A 22,120-nucleotide genomic window follows, 5' to 3' on the forward strand; every position below is an offset into this window, starting at 1 on the left:
CATCATGGGATATTCTTGTTTCAGCGCCTATAGTTTCATGAAGTTTCGGTAGCGTTCAAAATGGCGTCTGTAACGGAGCTGTGTTCCAAACAGAGAGCGGTCACTGAGCTTCTTTTGGCGGGAAACCAGAGCATCGCAGATATTCATAGGCGTTTCCAGAGTGTCTATGGAGACCTGGCAGCGAACAAAAGCACGGTGGTCGTTGGGCGACGCGTTTGTCGGGACCTTAACAATGTCGCGCGAACCTGTTCAAAAATTTCAAATGGCTCTGAGCACTATGGGACTTAACATCTGAGGTCATCAGTCCCCTAGAACTCAGAACTACTTAAACCTAACTAACCTAAGGACATCACACACATCCATGCCCGAGGCAGGATTCAAAACTGCGCCCGTAGCGGTTGCGTGGTTCCAGACTGAAGCGCCTAGAACCGCGAGACCACCGCGCCCGGCGCAAACCTGTTCGATCTCCCGCGTGCCGACTGGTCACATCCAGCTGTGGCTCCTACAATGTTGTAACGTGCGGACACTCTCATTCGAGCTGCTCGACCGCTCACAAACACTCGCTGCACAACTGGACGTCTCTGTTGGTAGTGTTGGCACAGTCGTCCACCAGTTTGGGGTACTCAAAAGGTGTTGCCCGCTGGGTCCCTCGCCGCCATAAAGAATACGACGGACCATCTGTGCGAAAGTGCCTCACACAAGTTTGCGCACCCAATAGAAGACCACAAAACTTCAGTGGACTGCTCTTCCTCATCCACCCTGCAGCCCAGATCTCGCACCTGCCGACTTCCATCTGTTTGGCCCAATGAAGGATGCCATCTGTGAGAAGCATAATGTGGATGACGGGGAAGTCATTGATGCAGTAAGACGTTGGCTCCGTCGTCGACCGGTGGAATGGTCCCATGCTGACACACAGGCCCTCCCAGTAAAGTGGCGTAAGGCTGTCGCATTGGGCGGAGATTAAGCTGAAAAATAGGTTTTTGTAGCCAAAAGTGGTATATTGGAATCCTGAATGAAACCAACCTGCTTTCAGAAGTATTGTTGAATTACTTACTGAACGTCCCTCGTAAATGCACTGAGAGTAAGCCAAAGAAATATGGAAGTACTCAAGATCAGCAGAAATGACTGACATAAATATTGTTGACAGCATAGTAGATGAAGGAATTCTACAGTACTATGGTGGAAGCAAGACAATGCATTACATACTAACCATGGAGAAAGCCTACCACAGTAATAGCCAATGTCGGACCAAAAGAAGTCCGCTAATACCAAACGGGGGGGGGGGGGGGGGGGCTTAAACCAATAAAGAAATAACGAAGAATGTGCGCCAGGAAAATAGTATTTCATAGAAGTGAAGCATCAATTATGGGAAAACTGGAAAAAAAAGAGAAACGAAGCGTTTGAGACGTGGTGTTGCAGAACGATGCTGAAAATAAGTGAACTGACATGAAAAGGAACCAAACATTTCGTATCAATATACACTATGTGATAAAAAGTATCCGGACACCCGTCCGAAAATAACTTACAGTTCGTGGCGTCCTCCATCGGTGACGCTGGATCTCAATATGGTGTTGGCTGACCCTTAGACTTGATGACAGCTTCTACTCTCGAAGGCATACGTTCAACCAGGTGCTCGAAGCTTTCTTGGAGAATGGCAACCCATTCTTCACGGAGTGCTACATTCAGGAGAGGTATCGATGTCGGTCGGCGGGGCCCGGCATGAAGTCTGCGTTCCAAAACATCCCAAAGGTGTTCTATAGGATTCAGGCCGCGATGTGTGCCACACGCCGTGCGTTATGAGCAGGTGCTCGATCATGTTGAAGGGTGCAAACGCCATCCCTGAATTGCCCTTCAACAGCGGGAAGCAAGAAGGTGCTTAAAACATCAATGTAGGCCTGTGCTGTGATAGTGCCACGTAAAACAACAAGGGATGCAAGCCCCCTCCATAAAAAAAAACACGACCATGCCATAACACCATCGCCTCCGAACTTTACTGTTGGCATTACACGCGCTGGCAGATGACGTTCAATGGGCATTCGCCATAACCACACCCTATCATTGGATCGCCACATTATGTACCGTGCTTCGTCACTCCACACAACATTTTTCCACTGTTCAGTCGTCCAATGTCTACGCCCCGTACACCAAAAAAATGGTTCAAATGGCTCTGAGCACTATGGGACTTAACAGCTGAGGTCATCAGTCCCCTAGAACTTAGAACTACTTAAGCCTAACTAACCTAAGGACATCACACACATTCATGCCCGAGGCAGGATTCGAATGTGCGACCGTAGCGGCCTCGCGGTTCCAGACTGACGCGCCTAGAACCGCACGGCCACACCGGCCGGCTCCTTACACCAAGCGAGGCGTCTTTTGGCATTTATCGGCATGATGTGTGGCTTATGAGCAGCCGCTCTATCATAAAATCCAAGTTTTCTCACCTCCCGCTCAACTGTCATAGTACTTGCAGTGGATCCTAATGCAGTTGGAATTCCTGTGTGATGATCTGGATAGATGTCTGCCTATTACACTTTACGACCCTCCTCAATTGTCGGCGGTTGCTGTCAGTCAACAGACGAGGTTGGCCTTTACGCTTTTCTGCTGTACGTGTCCCTTCACGTTTCCACTTCAATATCACATCGGAAACAGTGGACCTAGGGATATTTGGGTACAGGCGTATGACCGCGTTTGAAGTCCGTGAGTTCCGCGGAGCGCCCTATTCTGCTCTATCGCGACATCTAATGACTACTGAGGTCGCTGATGTGGAGTACCTGGCAGTAGGTGGCAGCACAATGCACCTAATATGAAAAACGTATGTTTTTTGGGTTGACCAGATACTTTTCATCACATAGTCTACGTACGGGTAATAAAAAGTGAGTCTGCAGTGAAGCAATCACTCCTGGTCTTTATCTCGTATCTCCAGGGGGTCAGCACCTTAAATTTTCGATCTGGCAATATTACTGGTATAAATGGGTGGCTATCTATTGCTCCCTCACTCCCCCCCCCCTCCTCTCTCACTTTGTGGGATGGAATTTGTGTACCACAACTGTCTGCGTCTAGTGTCATCCCACGTGAAAATGTGCGAAAGTTCTCTAGATATTTGCGAATTGTGTAAATGATGCGGGATATGGGTACTAGCCGCACATTCACCTCTTAAAAAAACAAAAAATAAAACACATCCAGGCCGGCCAGCATACAGGCACTCACCGTTAATCCACCGGGTAGTTTCGGCGTCTGAGCCGGCGCGCGTCACCCTGAATCCCAGAAGCGGCGTGCTACCGCGCTCGGCTCTGCAGGACGGTCCTAACACATTAGATAGTATTAATTTCTTCCATGTTATAAAACATATTTAAAATGGCTTCATGGGACAGAATGTAGCATCATGAATAGTCTCACTCTTTCCCATGTTCCAGGCTGTAGCCAACAGTAGCACGATGCTACACGGACACTCTATTCAAGGACTTGCAGATAGGCAACTGGTTCGGCGAACGCAACACTTTTCATTTGCCACCACAAGTAATAAATGTATATGGTTTTAATCCGGTGAAGGAGGGGCAGGTAAAAAGGACGCCTCCCACTGGTCATCTCCTGGGAAACATGTTGTTGACGAGTTAACGACCATTGATTTGGAAGTTAGCCGGTTCTCTGTCAACCATCAGACACATTAGCTGAGGTATGTTATTGTATGTAGGCTCATCCACCAGCGAAAGAGACACTGTTGTGGAGGAATTTCACTTACGTGTGTACACTAGGGTGTTGTGGTTAAACAAATGCTCCAAGCAGATGGTTACTAATAGAGTAAGTGGGATAAAGTCCCGCAGTTTTCTGGTTTTCTAATACGTATTGTCGTCCCGCGATTTCAAACTGAAGTCATAGGTTGGGTTGTCACCTAAACCCATCCAAATCCCAGCTCTATCTGATTATTAATTATAGAGGAATTTACAATTTAGCTAAAACAAAAATCGCAGATTTTTACCTTATAAAAGGTTTAAACGCCGCTGCGCTAGTCTTTGTACTATTTGAGGTAAACATGGATAAAAAAGGATGACTCCATATAACCCTTCGTAACATTGTTGTATTGTAGCCAAGATACCGAATGCAATATGGAACTGAAACGTCTCGTAAATTTGAATGTAATGTTTAAAAATACTTATACAAAAATAACACTTCTTCTCCACGAAAGAAAGTTTCATAGGGTAACCTGAAATAGTTCAATTACTCAGGCTAAGCTATCTAGATACCTAGTAAATAGGGTACTTTGTTAAGTCCTCTGATTCTTCATTGATGTCCCAGTCTCATCTTCTTGTTCTTGTTGTTGTTGTTGTTCTTCTTCTTCTTCTTCATCTTCGCGAGCTAGTGTCATGATGTGAGAAGTCAGAATCTGACTCTGAAGAATATTCAGCTGGCTGTTTGATCTGTTTTCTTCCTTTTGTTGGCATTGATATAACGAAATCTAGCTTAAGTCGTTTTGTTTCTGTAGCACGCTCTTTTCTTTCTTCGGCACGTCTTTCCTTCTCAGTAGCAAGCTTTTCGTTTTCCAGGCATTCTTCTTTCACTCGTTCTTTATTGCGTGTCCACTTTAGATGCATTAATTTCAATGCTTTGCCATAAAGTTTCCCCTAAATCTTTATTTCTGACAGCAGAATGATATCTTCAGGTGAGATACTCCCTTGTAATGTGTGTCGAATGTCATCTTTTGCGGGCAGTATCATTGAAGAATTGACGTCAATTCTTGGAGCTACGAGGATTTACCCAAAAACACCTGCGGGGATTTGCTCCATTTCCCTGTTTTCTGGCAGATGCGCTAGAGCTGATTTTGGGGACCAACTGGAACAATGTTTCCTCGCGAAAGTCAATCTTAAATGCAGTTGTGTAACGAGTAATTTGTTGATTCTTCTTTTCGAACCCCACATTAGTTACCTCATATTCTCACCTCCGGGGCGAAGTGCAGAGGCGAAATTTCATGGAACAATAAGTTGCTATAAGAAAAACCTGCCACCAGGTGGTCAACTCCTGAATCAATGGCAGTCAGTTCAAAAACTCGATGCTGGTTTTTACCCTACGCGGAGCTTCACCCCTCTCCCCCCCTCCACCACCACCCCTCCCCCCGCCACACACACACACACACACACACACACACACACACACACACACACACACACACACACACACTACCTTACATTGCTGCAGAGACGACTCTAGTCACTCGCTGTCGATTTTCTGTAACCGTAGATGACCATTGTGTACGTTCATGATGCCATGTCTACCAAAGATAGCTTCGTCGTTGAAGACCATATTGCTTTAAGGCAGACTCGCCCTCCATTTCCGGTCATATGTTGGTATGCACTTTCTTGTTTCTTTCCTTGTCAGAAATCACTTGAAGGTTGTCGTCCTGTTTGACACTGAGGCTGACTGCGACAAATAATTGCGCAAAATTAGAATTATATTAATACCGTCAGCTGCACACTGGCGTTGATATAGATCAACGGGGACAGGTGAAAATGTGTGTCCCGACCGGGACTCGAATCCGGGATCTCCTGCTTACATGGCAGACGCTCTATCCAGTTCTTTCTTTTTTTTCGTGGTTGATCGTTGTGTTTGGTCGTTGCGGACGTCACATGACATCCGTTCAAGTTCGGTTATTGATCCTTCCACTCAGTTCTTTTATTACAGAGGCCAACCGGCTCTCTGACCGAACACGCTGAGGTACCGTGCCAGCGACATCAGTTCTGGATAAAATTTCGATCTTTGGACGATTACCTCCATCGTCATTGTCAGGAGCTGACTGATCCATCTGAGCCACCGAGGGGACAGATGATTGAGCGACTGCAGGGACTATCTCGCGCACGCCTCCCGCGAGACTCACATTTTCACCTTGTATGTCCACACACTACATTCGTAGCGTCCCACCCCAACACACTTATTACTCGTGGAAGATATTCTTCCAAGTCCCGTAAGAGTTCGGCTAATATGTGTGCATCCACACAGAAGAAGAAGATCATGGTCGGTGCGGCCAGAGCTATATACTTATATTATATTGTTCATGTGGATGTGGAAGGAAATCGTGGCAGAAGGGGAGAGAGAGAGAGTGAGAGAGAGAGGGGGGTAAGAATCACCTGCGCCTCGACCGCTGATGCAAGTCGCCGCGTCTGTTCACAGGTGGCTTTGCTACTTTGCACGCTAACGCCAGCTACCAAGTGCCTCGCACATGCAAACAGTAACTTTGCGCTTCGGCCGTATTTCACCGTCCGCGGCTGGTAACTCGTCATTTGTTTGCCTCTCGTCGCCGGGATTCGTTTGAACGTTGTGCGACTGAAGAGTGACACCCAATACAACAAGCTGAGATGAGCCGACTTGGCTGCGCGCCGAGTGCCGAGTATCTCCAACTGAGGCACGTAGGACGACATCACTCCTCGCAATAAATGCCGCCTTTCCCTAGCTCAGTTATTTTCTAGGCCGCGTATATACGTCTAATAAAAAACGTGCCAGCTGCCAAGGACGTTATTCGTCCAGTAATACTGACTATATTGGTATTAACTGACAAGGCGCATTGAAAGCTCGTTCAGAATGGCAGCACAGTCGAAAATGAGAGGTAGAAAGGTCATACCGAACTCTCCGCACTTAATTAACGGCGCAACATTAGGACCTTTAGGTAATCTTTTACATCTAACCAGACAGTGTATCGCCATTAGAACTTCTATGGTACGTATATGAGGAATATACAGGGTGTTAACGATAACTGTTTAGAACGTAACACAGTGGTTTAGGAGAAATCGAGAAGAACACTTAGATATAAAACATTTGCGTTATTTCAAGCAGGGAAACAGCCTCAGTTTGGCCAACATTCTCACGTAAGTTATAGCTCATGCGCGCTGCGCCGGGTTTTGACTTGAACATAGAAACCCCTTGTTCTTGCACTTATAAAATGTAATTGAAACTGTTTATTTGACACCATGAACGGTCGCCGAGCCACAGTCATTAAAACAATAAAATTTTTGAAAGGTAACATTATAGTTTCGACCTACTGAGTCGTCAATTTCAAATGTAATCACAAACCTGGAAAACTATGTTAATAATTGCAACCACACTTCTTTCAAATATTATGAAGAATACACTAAAACCAGTAAACTGAAGCAAAGTCAGCAGAAACGGGTCACAAGACGCCATGACAATATTTGACTGATAATTCATTTCACAAACTTAACACAGTGTAGATGAAAACTGCACAGAGATGAAAGATACTGCATTATATACTATTGCACCATGTCCGCCAGTGATGCAACAATCATTTTGTAAACAAAGGTTCACACGTCGTAATCTTATAACGTGCAGCAATCCCAAAGCTAGAACTCAGTACGCAATCGTGCTGTGTTCGGCTAAAAATTTTTGTTAACACGATTGCATGCTGTCTTCTAGTTTTGGGCTTGCTGTATGTTATAACAATACGACGTGTGGGCCTTTATTTACAAAATGATCGTTGCATCACTGCAGGGCGGACCGAGCAGTTCTAGGAGCTACAATCTGGAAATACGGGACCGCTACGGTCGCAGGTTCGAATACTGCCTCGGGCATGGATGTGTGTGATGTCCTACGGTTAGTTAGGTTTAAGTAGTTCTAAATTCTAGGGGACTGCTGACCTCAGAAGTTAAGTCCCATAGTGCTCAAAGCCGTTTGAACCATTTATAACTGCAGGACGTAGCGCAAGAGTATAAAAATCTTGCATCCCGTTGCAGTTTTCAGCTACGCAGCAATAAGGTGTGAAATGACTGATCAACCAAAAACTGTCATGACTTCTTGTTACCCGCTTTTGCCGGCTTTGCTTCAGTTTACGGGTTTTAGTGTATTTTTGGTAATATTTGAAAGCAATGTGGTTGCAATTATGAATGCAATTTATCAGGTTTGTGATTACCCTGAAAATGACGACTCAGCGCGTCGAAACTACTAATATAAACTTTTAATTTTTTGTTTGTTTTAGTGACTGTGGCTCGACCACCGTTCGTGGTGTCAAATGAACATTTTAAATTTCGTCCAGTCATACTCCTTTAGGACACATGTCGAAATACAAAATATAAAATGTAAGACTGACGTTTGTATAAATTTTACCTCAAAATATTGTGAATTTTAGCACCATAAAATTAACAATTAAATCGTTTTGTTTGTATGACATTAGTCCGAAACTACTGGGCTTGTAACGGTTTAGATCGAACTGTAAACCTAATTAGTTTTTGCACAATATTGACAAAAGTCTATTTTCTTTCGTTACCCTCACAGGTAATTTTAACTCAATAATGTTAACGAAATAGCCGACTAAGCCGGTGGCGAAAGACAGAGAGAGGATATTGGAAATCTCAGGCATGCACGTGCTGTGGCTTAGGTATCTGTTGTAGGCCAATTTGCGGTCGTTTTCCAGCTTGATAGAGCACAAGTGTCCAATACGAAATTGTTTGTCTCGACATCTACTACACACTGTGGTACATTGTACACAATTATCGTTTACACCCTTCATATTAATAATAATAATGTAATGAATTTATGATATGTCAGTCTTATTATAACTGTGTTAAGCAATTTACTCATTACTTTCTTGTCAAATGTCTGAATAATGACATTAAACAGAAATATGTGTCATCAGTACAGAAGGAATTAATGACGAGCAGGAGGCGACTGGTAAGAAGAGGAGCAAGGAATAATAGGGTAAGATTAGCAGAAGAGATGGAAGCAAGAAAACAGAAATAGAAGATGATGAGGAGAGCACGGTTGGTTCACATTGAGATAGAGATACTAGATCATTACTGGTCAGAAAAAAATCTGCAATATACCGAATACTGCACGCATATCTTACGTAAGCGATCACTGCTAGCTCGGGTCGTCTGGGGTTTCCACTGTTTGTTGCATATGTAACTACCACAAACCAGTAAAGGTAGAACTAAAGACTGGGCTAACTTTTTCATTAATTTGAGATGAAAATTTCTACATTTTCGGATTGCACGTAGGGAAGACATATTTTCTGCATGCTGTAATACATCGTACTTCCCAGTTGATGCTACTTCTAAGATTATGCCGACATCTTTCACCATTTTTTAATCGTTTACAACTTGACTAGAAGAAGGGATCGGTTGGTAGGACATGTTTTGAGGCATCAAGGGATCACAAATTTAGCATTGGAGGGCAGCGTGGAGGGTAAAAATCGTAGAGGGAGACCGAGAGATGAGTACACTAAGCAGATTCAGAAGGATGTAGGTTGCAGTAGGTACTGGGAGATGAAGCAGCTTGCACAGGATAGAGTAGCATTGAGATCTGCATCAAACCAGTCTCATGACTGAAGACAACAACAACAACAATTTGGTATCATTGAGAAATGCTGGAGAACTGTTTCACGGAAACGTCCGCTGATCAACTTTCGGTGTGATATGAGGATAACCAGTGACTTCTTAGAGTTCATAAAAAAAATTAAAAGAAGGAGCTCCCTTGTATAGCACTGCCCTAGCTTGCGAGAAAGAGCGGTTATAGAATTCGCGGGTGGAATGTGACTCGATCTACTAGCCCAGCCTGAGTGTGGTTTTTAAGCGGTTTCCCTCTACCTCTACCTCTACGTGATTACTCTGCTATTCACAATAAAGTGCCTGGCAGAGGGTTCAATGAAACACCTTTAAGCTGTCTCTCTACCGTTCCACTCTCCAACGGCACGCGGGAAAAACGAGCACTTAAATTTTTCAGTGCTAGCTCTGATTACTCTTATTTTATCGTGTTGATCATTTGTCCCTATGTAGGTTGGTGCCAACAGAATGTTTTTGCAATCGGAGGAGAAAACTGGTGTTTGAAATTTCATGAGAAGATCCTGTCGCAACGAAATACTCCTTTGTTTTAATGATTGCCACGTGTCATGTCTGTGACACAATCTCCCCTATTTCGCGATAATACAAAACGAGCTGCCCTTCTTTGTACTTTTTCGATGTCATCCGTCAGTCCCACCTGATGCGGATCCCACACCGCACAGCAATACTGTAGAATAGGGCGGACAAGCTTGGTGTAAGCAGTCTCTTTAGTAGACATGTTGCACCTTATAAGTGTTCTGCCAATGAATCGCAGTCTTTGGTTTGCTCTATCCACAATATTATCTATGTAATGGTTCCAATTTAGGTTATTTGTAATTGTAATCCCTAAGTCTTTTGTTGAATTTACAGCCTTCAGATTTGTGTGACTTATCACGTAATCGAAATTTAGCTGATTTCTTTTAGTACTCATGTGAATAACTTCACACTTTTCCTTATTCAGGGTCAATTGCAACTGTTCGTACCATGCAGATATCTTATCTAAATCATTTTTCAAGTCGTTTTGATCATCGGATGACTCTAGAAGACGGTAAATGACAGCATCATCTGCAAACAATCGAAGACGGCTACTCAGATTGTCTCCTATGTCGTTAATACAGATCAGGAACAATAGAGGACCTATAAACACTTCCTTGGGGAACGCCGGATATTACTTCTGTTTTACTCGATTACTTTCCGTCTATTACTACGAACTGTGACCTTCCTGACAGGAAATCACGAATCCAGTCGCACAACTGAGGTGATACTCCGTAGACACGCAGTTTAGTTAGAAGACGCTTGTGAGGAACGGTGTCGAAAGGCTTCTGTAAATCTAAAAATATGGAAACATATTCGTTATACGAATGCTGGGCTTCTCACCAATATTACTTCTAAAAAAACGGATCTTCATACATTTAAAATACGATAACACACAGAACCATGCCTGCACGATCCACGGAAAGGTGGCGCAAACGACTTCCCTAACTCATATTAACTGGAGAATGTGGAGACAGAAACGACATCCAACCACAAATTTAAAAATAAAATACATTTGCCAAATCACGAAGTCAGTGGGCACCGTACGTCTGTATAAACGCTACGAGCGAGAGAATGAAAATGAAATTGAGATGGGCGGGATAAACAGGAAGGCGAATGGATGGTGGAAGGACGAGGGTAATTCTTATGGCTGGGTGTTTATTTCGGTCACAGCAGACATAAAAATGGCAATTACTGGTTGCGGTCGCTATTGGCAATCCTAAGACTTTTCAAGCGCACCAGCTTCGTCACCGTGTTCAGCAGCCTCAATGTTAAAATATATTGGTGTTTTAGTGGTAAGACAGGCTAGTGGATAGCATGTCAAAAAGTGAACACAGGTCAAACATAAAACAGGAAGAGGGTGTACTGAACCGTGAAAAAAGAAGCAAAATAGGAACAGTGACCTGACATCACGTTGCAACAGCGACGTCTAACGAAGGTACCTCCAGAGGTACGTACCTCCTGTTCGTTCTTTACAAGTTCCACATTTTATGACTCTTGCGTTCCGTTTTGGAAATTTTGACTGATGCACGCCTTTGTTGTAATATAGTTCACACCCGTTTATTTGTTGTTTTCATTTCTGTAGGAGGTCTTTGTGCCATCTGGCCTGTATATTCTTATCACATGACTTATTCTATAACCAGTGCATAGTATGACAATTGCCAAGACTACAGAAGGAGAAAAAGACACTTGAACGACCGGAAGGAAAGTTCATAATTTTGTGAACAAATAGAGGCACAAGCGGGATTTGAACATGGATTTCCCCCCTTCGCAGTCCTATACCGTGACCAGGCAGCCACCGCGCCGTGGTTCTTCTGGGTCGCTCGATGTTGTGCATCTCGAGCTTGGACCGTTAACTGTTTCCACTTTGCTTCTTTTCTTATAGTTCAGAGCACCTTCTTCTTGTTTTCATGCGTGATCTGTGTTCGGTTTTTGACGGGCTAATCACTGGGACATCTTACCACTAAATCTGAGGGGGAGTGCGATGTGGAGTTTCTCCCGTAACGGTAGGACCCGCTCAGCGTGGTCGGTCAGAGGGCTGGCCACCCTCTGTAAAATAAATAAATTAATTAAAAACACTGAGTGAAGTATTTAGCGATGAACCTGAAGGGGCATCGTGTGACGTCCGACTAGACAAAATGGCGAGAACAATGACGAACAAAATGAAGAAGAAAAGCAAAGAAAGCGGTAAACATCTTGACTGGAAATCAAGAGATCGCTGGTTCGAATCTCGGTAGGACCTTGGATCTTTCAGTCTGCAGTTTAACCTAGCCTTCATCTCTCAACGATATGAGTAGCCGACAGAAACGATAAGTGGTTCGGTTTCCACGTTAAACTGTAGGTCCCTGTTCCAAGGTTGCATAACTGGGATCGAGTAGGGACACTCAAGTCGCCGAAGTGATATCCAATTGAAGGACTTGCACCAGGCCAGTGAGCCACCAGAAATTAATTTTTATTGTTAGTGTTTATTAGTGATGCTGATATATTAAAAGTAGCCTATGCGTTTTGCGTTAAATGACAGTGGTCGAAGTAGAGGGGATATAAAATCAAATTGGGATTAGCAAGAAAAGTGTTTTTGAGAAATACCAATTTTTTTTAGATCGAATATAAATTTAAGTGTTAGGAAGCCTTTTCTGAAGGTATTCGTATGGGGTGCAGCCTTATGCGGAAGTGAAACGCGGTAGATAATGTTCGGACAGGTGCAGAATAAAAGCTTTTGAGAAGTGGTGCTACAGAAAAATATTGTAAATAAGATGGGTAAATCGATTAATAATAAAGATTTTTTTGTGCCTCGACATGACAAAAAAAGGGATCAGCCGATAGAACACATCCTGCGGTATCAAGAAATTGTCGGTTTGGTAACGGAAGTTGTTGTTGTTGATGGGTTAGGGAAGAAGTCGTCCGTGCTCTTTCAGAGGAACAATCCCGGCATTTGCCTGAAGTAATTTAGGGAAAACCTAAATCATGATGGTCGGACGCGGGTTTGAACCGTCATCCTCCCGAATGCGAGTCCAAACCACTGCGCCACCTCGCTCGCTCGGTTTCGGGAGTAAATGTGCGTAGGTGGTGGCGGGGGGGGGGGGGGGGGGGGAGGTCAGGGTGGCGGCTGCGGGAGGTTGGGGAGGGGGTTATAAATTGTAGGAGGAGACCATGGCTTGAACACAGTAAGAAGGTCGAAATGGATGTAGGTTGCAGAGATGAAGATTCGTATTTGGCATATACTAGCATGGAGAACTGCGTCAAACTAAACTTTGGCCTGAAGTTAACAACAACACAACAGCATTTCCTCACTCGTTTCTATAGGGCTCTCGCAACTTTTTCAGCAGTGTTCTTCGCGCTGCACTATGCAACTGTGTAACACCAGTTTGCTGACCATCTCTTGTAAATTTTCACACAAACAAAACAAAGCGGTACAGCTCTCGTTTGAACATTTTCTCTCTCTACCTTTAATCGGAATGGTAACGATCTCGGATCGACGAACAGCACTCAAGAATTGACAGAATGATTGTTTTGTAAGCGACCTCTTCCGTTCGTGAATTATCCTTTGGGTTCTTCCAGTTGAATATGAGCCTGGCATCCGCCTTCGCCACGGTTTGTTTTATGCGCTCATTCCACCTTAAATCGTATCGGATAGTCAAAGGATAAAGGATATCGAGTCTTTGGGCAGTCACTATACATTATAATTATTTTCGTTTAGAGTCAGCCGGCAATATTTGCACCAGGCGTTTATCGTGTGGAAGTTCGTCCGTATTTGGTCATTAGTTTCGAACGGTGTAACCTCCCCGTTACCAAGCGCATCATCTGCGAACATAACTATAGGGCTAACAATCTTATCCGCAAGGTCATTTGTACGTATCTTGAGAGCACTCACCCTATCACACTTCCCTGAGGTACGCTGAACACCTCCCAGCTTCTGGCGTGTTCTCCCAATTAATATCAACATAGTGCGTTCTATTTGTACTTAGAATTGTACTTAGAAAAATAGTCTAGATCACATAGACCGGTTTCAGTCCAAAGGACCACCTTCAGACTGTACTCAAAAATCGATGTGTTGAGATGGATCCAAGGAGTAAGAAACTGCAGAAGCCTCCAGCTGTATGAGGATGGTACACCATTTGACTGAAACCGGTCGCCAATAAATGTGATTTGTGCGGTCTGCACTATTTTTCTAAGCACGTTTGTGAAAATCAATCGCTGCTTTTCCCGAGATGTTTTTGAAAATATGTAAGTTCTATTTGCTAGGAAATATTCACTCTCATACGTCTTTTGATATTCCATCACGTATTATGTTCTTTACGCGACGGTACGTACTAAAGTACACTTGAGGACCAGTGATAGAAACAATTTGTATAAAACTGACTCTTTTTTTGTAGAAGATGTATCTCTCCCACAGATGCTTATTCACGATATACCGGGTGATCAAAAAGACAGTATAAATTTGAAAACTTAATAAACCACGGAATAATGTATATATAGAGGTAAAAATTGACACACATGCTTGGAATGACATGTGGTTTTATTAGAACCAAAAAAAAGTATTGCTAGGCTCGTGAAAGATCTCTTGCGCGCGTCGTTCGGTGATAATCGTGTGCTCAGCCGCCACTTTCGTCATGCTTGGCCTCCCATGTCCCCAGACCTCAGTCCGTGGAATTATTGGCTTTGGGGTTACCTGAAGTCGCAAGTGTGTCGTGATCGACCGACATCTCTAGGGATGCTGAAAGACAACATCCGATGCCAATGCCTCATCATAACTCCGGACATGCTTTACAGTGCTGTTCACAACATTACTCCTCGACTACAACTATTGTTGTGGAATTGTGGTGGACATATTGAGCATTTCCTGTAAAGAACATCATCTTTGCTTTGTCTTACTTTTGTTATGCTAATTATTGCTATTCTGATCAGATGAAGCGCCACCTGTCGGACATTTTTTGAACTTTTGTATTTTTTTGGGTCTATTAAAACCCCGTGTCATTCGAAGCATGTGTGTCAATTTGTACCTCTCTATCTACATTATTTCGTGATTTATTCAGTTTTCAAATTTATACTGACATTTTGATCACCCGTTATCTTTAGTTTGTGCTCCCTAAGCTAATTTCTCGCCGAGTTTTCTGTAAATAGGCGTCTTTCCTCTCGCTTGTACGTGCACTTAACAATAACGGCGGTAAAGTGCTCAGTTAGGAAGGCCTGAACAAGTTCCTGATTTCTCCCGTGCCCTTTTGGGCCTAGAGGCAGTAACGGGACAGGTACGCGAGCTTTATCGCCATCAATGAAAAGCCTACAGACAAGGGTAACGGCATTCCATTGTGATCAACGCGCTTTCGAGGCACACTCGTAACTGTCACCTATCGCTTCTTCTCTCCATTGCGTAACTGTAATTTAGCCAATGGCGGGCACAGTTGAGGCCGTCCACACACGGAGCGACTGAAAAGGAAGGCAACGGACAAGCAATCTAAATCGGCAATTGGTTGTCGAGTAGAGGGCAGCCGAGTTCCGCTAACGGCGCAACTCTGAAATGAGAAACTGCAGCCTGAAGAAGTACTGTTTGCACTGACTGATGGTACTGGCGTAAACTTCTAGATGAGTGGCAAGGGCTACCTTGCGCACATCATGAACCGTGCGCTTTGTTTATAAAATCCGTATATTTTTGGACTGTAAGGCAATTACGATACGCGAGTTGCGCATGCGCGAAAGCTCCTTACAACTTGCACAACTGAAGGTGTACTCACGATCCTGTTACCAAGTTTCACAGAGTCTAGAGGAACAGTAGGGCGGTAAATCCCGTGCCGTATCTTTCAGATTGTAGTACTTATGTTACGTGTAACAGCATTCAAAGAAAAATAAGCAATAAATCCGCAAGGTATCGAAAGTTAGGGTGCTCTTGTTCTCTCACACAGCAGCCGTCACTGGTGACTACTGCATAGTCGATGCTGCACGTTCAACTTGTATGGCAATTCTCCGAAAGACCCATCCGCCATTCGGACCTTGCGGTTCTAGGCGCTTCAGTCTGGAACCGCGTGGCCGCTACGGTCGCAGGTTCGAATCCTGCCTCGGGCATGGATGTGTGTTATGTCCTTAGGTTAGTTAGGTTCAATTAGTTCTAAGTTCTAGGCGACTGATGACCTCAGAAGTTAAGTCGCATAGTGCTCAGAGCCATTTGAACCGCCATTCGGAAGGGCAATTTGACCTCTTTCAATCTCGCTCGGTTGGCTGTAGCAAGCAAGAGTGCGTCTCAGTGGCATGGTTGTACGCTTGCTTCACACATTTGCAGCACACTGTGCCTTCTTTCTGGCTGTGAGCATTCTCTGTTTAAGGGTAGACACAGATAACGCCCTAGAAGCCATGCCACTATACTCTTTGTTGGCGGACGACGCTGAAATCATTAACAGTATATCTACTACCCCCCATGCTGGCCGGCGTGACCGAGCGGTTCTAGGCGCTTCAGTCTGGAACAGCGTGACCGCTACGGTCGCAGGTTTGAATCCTCTCTCTGGCATGGATGTGTGTGATGTCCTTAGGTTAGTTAGGTTTAAGTAGTTCTAAGTTCTAGGAGACTGAAGACCTCAGATGTTAAGTCCCATAGTGCTTAGAGCCATTTGAACTATCCCCCATGTGGCATATATCGTCATCGAATCAAAATCGATGCACTAATTTTTTTTTCTAGCAGCGTATTATGGTTATCAACTTGAAACTGGATTGGTGAGTTAATATTATAGTTCAACGGTGCTGTGTAAAACTTTATAACAATCAATTATTATTAATTTCTACACCTTAAGCTTACTGCGATTACTTAAAGAGAATTTTACACCAGACGCATACCGCTTTATTTTGCAGAGCATCTTCAGTGGTCATTGGTGTTCTGCCTCTTGTTCACACGCCAACACTATTTATTACAACCGATGTACGGAAACGAAGAAAGTTAAGGCACAGTTTGGTATATGATTTAAGAGATCCTACACTCGCACGCAGTGAGGTACGCCAGCTTACGCGAAACATGGCGCGAGAATACTGTAGGTCCGTCGGGCACTTCTCCGCACAGCATCTGCACAAGCGCTCAACACTGTTCATTGACGAGTGATTACACAAGAACATAACTAAAGTTTTGATCTGGTATAAGTTCGATGTATTCTGCAATGGCACTGCCTATTTCTTCTACACCAGATAACCTCGCAAGTGCATGTATTTACCATTCAAAAAAAAAAAAAAAAAAAAAAAAAAAAAAAAGTGAACGTGAACGTACATGACACACTAGTAAGTCAACCGTAGTCGTTGAAGTCCTACAATCTTTCCCATCAGGACAGATGTACGATTTCAGTTTGCCTCAACGAATTAACCGCAGATCACGTGCAGTATCACCAGCCAGTGGCGCACTGCGTTTTTGCATGTGCCCTGCGATAAGCATCGACCAGGAATTTTCGCGCTACCGCGAACAATGCGAGCCGCTCCGTTGCCCCCACCTGCTTCCCGCCATGCTTCGTTCCCACAGTGGCCAGCAACGACCGAAACACCGCAAAGCCCTAACTACACCAGGCCTAATTCACAGAAAATTAATATCTCTTCCATGTCTAGAAATTCTTAGAAATAAAACCGCGTGCAGAGGTAGGATACTGCAGGCGGCGCTTTAAAGCGCGGCGACGCCAATAGCTATCAGTGTCTCGATCTGCCTACTTTCTACATTTTCCTTTCCCCGACCGTACAATAAAGCGCGTTTTACACGAGCAACTTTCAGATCAAAATCGACCCACTCTTGGTGGGTGCGCGTTCTAACAACCCTACCACAACAAAGGTCAAAATTTAATAATTATTGTGGTGTTGCTCACGCTGCTAAATACTGCATTTCCGGGCAACAACAAAGTTATTATGTGGCAGGTGTCACTAGAGCACAGTTATTAAAGTCATTTCATGTAATAATGAATAAACTAGGCACTCATCTGGTATCGTTGTAAACCCTTGGCTCAATCGTCGAAAATCTAGGTGGTGGTGATTCCAATCTCGGATGCAAAAATGCCTAGGTTTTATTCTGCTATATTCAAAAGTTTTGTAGATGCGCTTCACAAACCATTCTTGAAGATTAAACCTTTCAAAGTTAGCACAATAGTGATGTAAAAAAAAAAAAAATCAGCACTCCGAATTTAAGTTACACTTCCTTTTTATTGCTTTTGTTGTAGTATCACATAACACACAAATCATCACTTGACAATACAAAACATACTTGAAAACATCTTCCTCACAGTCACAGTTAAAGTTCACATTTTATAAGCTGACTACAATATGCGTCTTTCCAACATGACGTCCAAGACTTGACTTTCTCAAGGTCCGACTCTCTAACAACTAACTAATAATTGCTTACGCGCCCAAAAATCAGAGTTACAAGTACGACTAAGATCATAGTGGCAAAAGAAAGAATACACATAAGAATAATATCATTGCAATATAAACACCGATGTATCAAAGTACCTGAATGTTGTCTCAGAAATATGTTAACTACTTTACGGAAAAACAGTAGAATATTACTGGTATCGAAAGGTTGAGTTGAGGCGCCGTAATGGTTACGTAATACAAGTTTCATTACAGCGTCACGTGCTTGTGTATAAATCATCAGCCAACTACGTTGCGAGTGAGTCCATGACGTCGGTCATCAAGTGATTGTGTCGCATATGATGCACACCGCGCATGTGCAAAAAACAGTGGACTGTGGCGTAGTCTAATAATACAAGTTAACCAATTCTCGCGGTGGTTGCTTATGTTATAGCAGTGGATTTTGCTGTTTAGTGTGTTCTTAATCTTTATTTTCATCTATGTCTGAATCTACATGGCTGCTCTGCAAATCAGTGCCTGGCAGAGAAAAATCTCTATGATTTCACTCTCAAATAGCAGGTGGAAGAAACGAACACCGGTGTCTTTCCACGCGAGCTCTGATTTCCCTTATTTTATTACGATGATCGTTTCTCCCTCTGCAGGTCGACATCAACAAAATATTTCCTCATTCGGAGGAAAAAATTGGCGATTGAAATTTCGTGAGATGATCCCGTCGCAACGAGAACCACATTTATTTTATTTTAAGGATGTGCACCCAAAATCCTGTAACATGTTCTTCTCACTCACTCCATTGTTCCTCGCTAATAGAAAAGGTGCTACCCTACATTAAACTTTCTCGATCTGCACCGTTAATCCTATCTGGCAACAGTACTGCAGAAGAAGACTCACAAGCGTAGTGTAGTTAGTCACTTTAGAAGATCTGTTGAATCTAAGTCTTCTGTCAATAAAACGCAGTCTTTGGTTCCCCTTGCCCACAACATTTTCTGTGTGTTCTTTCCAATCTAAGTGGATCGTAATTGTAATTTGTAGGTATTTCGTTGACTTTGCGCCCTCTATTTTTGATTTAATTATCGTGTACCCGAAGTTTAACGGATTCATTTTAGCACCCATGTGAATTGCCTCACTCTTTTCATTATTTAGGATCAACTGCCAATTTTCGCACCATACAGATATCTTTCCTAAATCGTTCTGTAATTTGTTTTGATCTCCTGATGACTACTAGATGACAAACGGCAGCATCATCTGCAACCAACCTAAGACGGCTGCTGAGTTTGTCTCCTAAATCGTTTGTATAGATAAGGAACAGCAGAGGGCCTAAGCAGTAGACCACTTCTGTTTCCCTTGACGACTCTCCATCAATTGCTACGGACTGTGATCTCTCTGGCAAGAAATCACGAATCCAGTCGCATAACTGAGACGACATTCCATAAGCACGCAATTTGATTAAAAGCCGCTTGTGATGTACAGTGTCAACAGCCTTCTGGAAATTTAGAAATACGGTATCAATTTGAAATCCCTTGTCGAAAGCGCTCAAACCTTCGTGTGAGTAAAGAGCTAGTTATGTTTCAAAAAAACGATGTTTCCTAAATCTGTGTTGACTATGTGTCATTAAATACATTGCCTGCTTTATTGTGACATGTTGAAAATGTTGCATTAATGAATTGATATACAGCGTGTCCATAAATGTTTAACATCATTTCAAAATTCAATGTTAATTATATTTATGGTAGAAACCTTTGGCATTTGTTACAGGTCTACTAGGGAACCCATGAACTTTCTGTACAACTGTGCCTCATTCGACATTTTCGCCACAAGGAAAGCTGCGTGAGCCATATCGTAAAAATGGCTTCCACCCGGAAGAAAGCCCAATGTGTTGTGTGGCTTCCAGAAACAAAATCACTATGCAGCGGAAGTTTGTGTCCTTATATGGAAAGAAAGAATATGATGTCAAGTTAATCAGAAAATGGGAGGAAACTTTTTTAGCTACGGAGAGGATTAAAAAAAATGATAAGGAGCGGCAGACCATCCGTTTTGGAGAAGAAAGTGCAGACAGTTCAAACCACATTCACGAGGGTGCCAAAGAAATCAAGTTCAATGCATAAAGTGGTTCGCAAACATCTTAAATTGTATACGTACAAGGTCCAGATTGTTCAGACATAACAACCAGATGATCGCCGAAAACGTGAACAATTTGCAACCGACATGTTGAAGAGTTAGGATGAAGTTAATGATTTCTTGAAACGGGTCTGTTTTTCCAATGAGGTTACGTTTCATATTTGTGACCCAATAGACCGCCATAATGTCCGGATTTGTGGATCAGAAAATCCTCATGTCGTATGAGAACACATTTCGAACAGTTCAAAGATCAATACGTGGTGTGGCTTAATGTGTGATCGAATGACTGGTCGATATGTCTTCCTTTAAAGCAATGTAAGTGGATATGTTTACCTAGACATGTTGGTGAATTATGTCGTTCCCCAACTACAGGATATGCAAGACACCATCATATTTCAGCAATTCCCCGACAGGTGGATTGGCAGAGACAGTTCAGTTCGATGGTCCCTGAGATAAACTAATATTACCCTCTTAGATTTTTTTCTTTGGGAGTAGGTGAAAGACACTGTGTAGCAAACAGCGGTTCCTGACATTGTGACATCGCAACAACGCGTCAGGAATGCTACGGGGCAACAAGATCAGACATGTTGCAGAATATGTGGCAAGATATTGAATACCGACTCGATATTTTACCAGACGTGCAAATGTTGAAGTGATTTAAATGTTGAAGTGTATTACCTGTATTAAATGTTTATGTAAAAGTTCAAAACATAATGAGTGGAGGCATATGTGGTATAACTACGTTTCATTTACTGTATCCAATAAAGAGTTTAATTGTTTTTGTTATCAGGGTAAATATTTATGGCTCTGAGCACTATGGGACTTTACATCTATGGTCATCAGTCCCCTAGAACTTAGAACTACTTAAACCTAACTAACCTAAGGACAGCACACAACAACCAGTCATCACGAGGCAGAGGAAATCCCTGACCCCTACATATTTATGGACAGCCTGTATTTCCTAATAGTGTTCTCACACAAGAGGTGATAAAAATCTAAAAGCAAGACGATATTTAAGGTTTTAGAATATCTGAACAAAGAAAAAGCCTACATTGTGCATAAACAAGGACGTAAATAAGACAAAACTATTTTTATGAAAATTGTTTCAACACTGAAAAGTCATTTCTACTGAACGAGAAAAATAGTTTTCGATGCTATCTGGCACAAAGAAAGAAAACAAGAAGCCAGAGATAAACTGAAAATGCGCTATTTACTGTGGTCTAGATATTGTTTGATGTATAATATATTTTGTCCAATAAATAAATTGTGATATTTTAAAATGTTTGGACTACTATTTGCCCCATTCTTTCCTCAGCGACATGGAGAATTTCCCATGCGACCTTTGTGAAGAACATCAATTAAGAATTTGTTCAAATGGCTTAACTTCTGAGGTCATCAGTCCCCTAGAACTTAGAACTACTTAAACCTAACTAACCTAAGGACATCACACACATCCATGCCCGAGGCAGGATTCGAACCTGCGACCGTAGCGGTCGCGCGAAGAATTTGTCTTTGGTCATTAATAAACTCTATTATCATTGCTAGTTCCTTAATTTAGTTTACTATACTTCAATATCATGTAACAGTAGCGTTTCGTCATAACCTCATAATCACCTCTCGCGTGCATAGCAAACAGCTTTCACTAAACAAGCAATTTTAGCCTCGACGTCTAAACGGAAAAGGGTGACAGACGAGACTCACTTGTCAGTACAGGAATAACACGCAATGGACGTTAACCGTCGTCGCGCTTGCCACAACTAGCCGATTAAGATTGTCTCTCGCATATAAGAGGCTTAAGGAGGCGCTAAGAAGTCCGAACAAGAAAATATTACGCATAT

At 43.0% G+C, this 22,120-nt stretch overlaps 1 long non-coding RNA gene across 1 annotated transcript in view; it reads left to right on the forward strand.

Moving 5' to 3' along the window:
• The window catches only part of LOC126272475 (uncharacterized), a 36,005-nt gene extending 15,008 nt beyond the window's left edge, over nt 1–20,997 (forward strand). The window contains exon 3 of the long non-coding RNA XR_007549228.1: nt 19,920–20,997. This is a non-coding gene — a long non-coding RNA (uncharacterized LOC126272475). The remainder of the gene's footprint in view (nt 1–19,919) is intronic.
• The last annotated feature ends 1,123 nt before the right edge of the window (nt 20,998–22,120 follow it).

Source organism: Schistocerca gregaria, chromosome 5 (genome assembly GCF_023897955.1).
Source record: "Schistocerca gregaria isolate iqSchGreg1 chromosome 5, iqSchGreg1.2, whole genome shotgun sequence".
Lineage (NCBI taxonomy): Eukaryota > Metazoa > Arthropoda > Insecta > Orthoptera > Acrididae > Schistocerca > Schistocerca gregaria.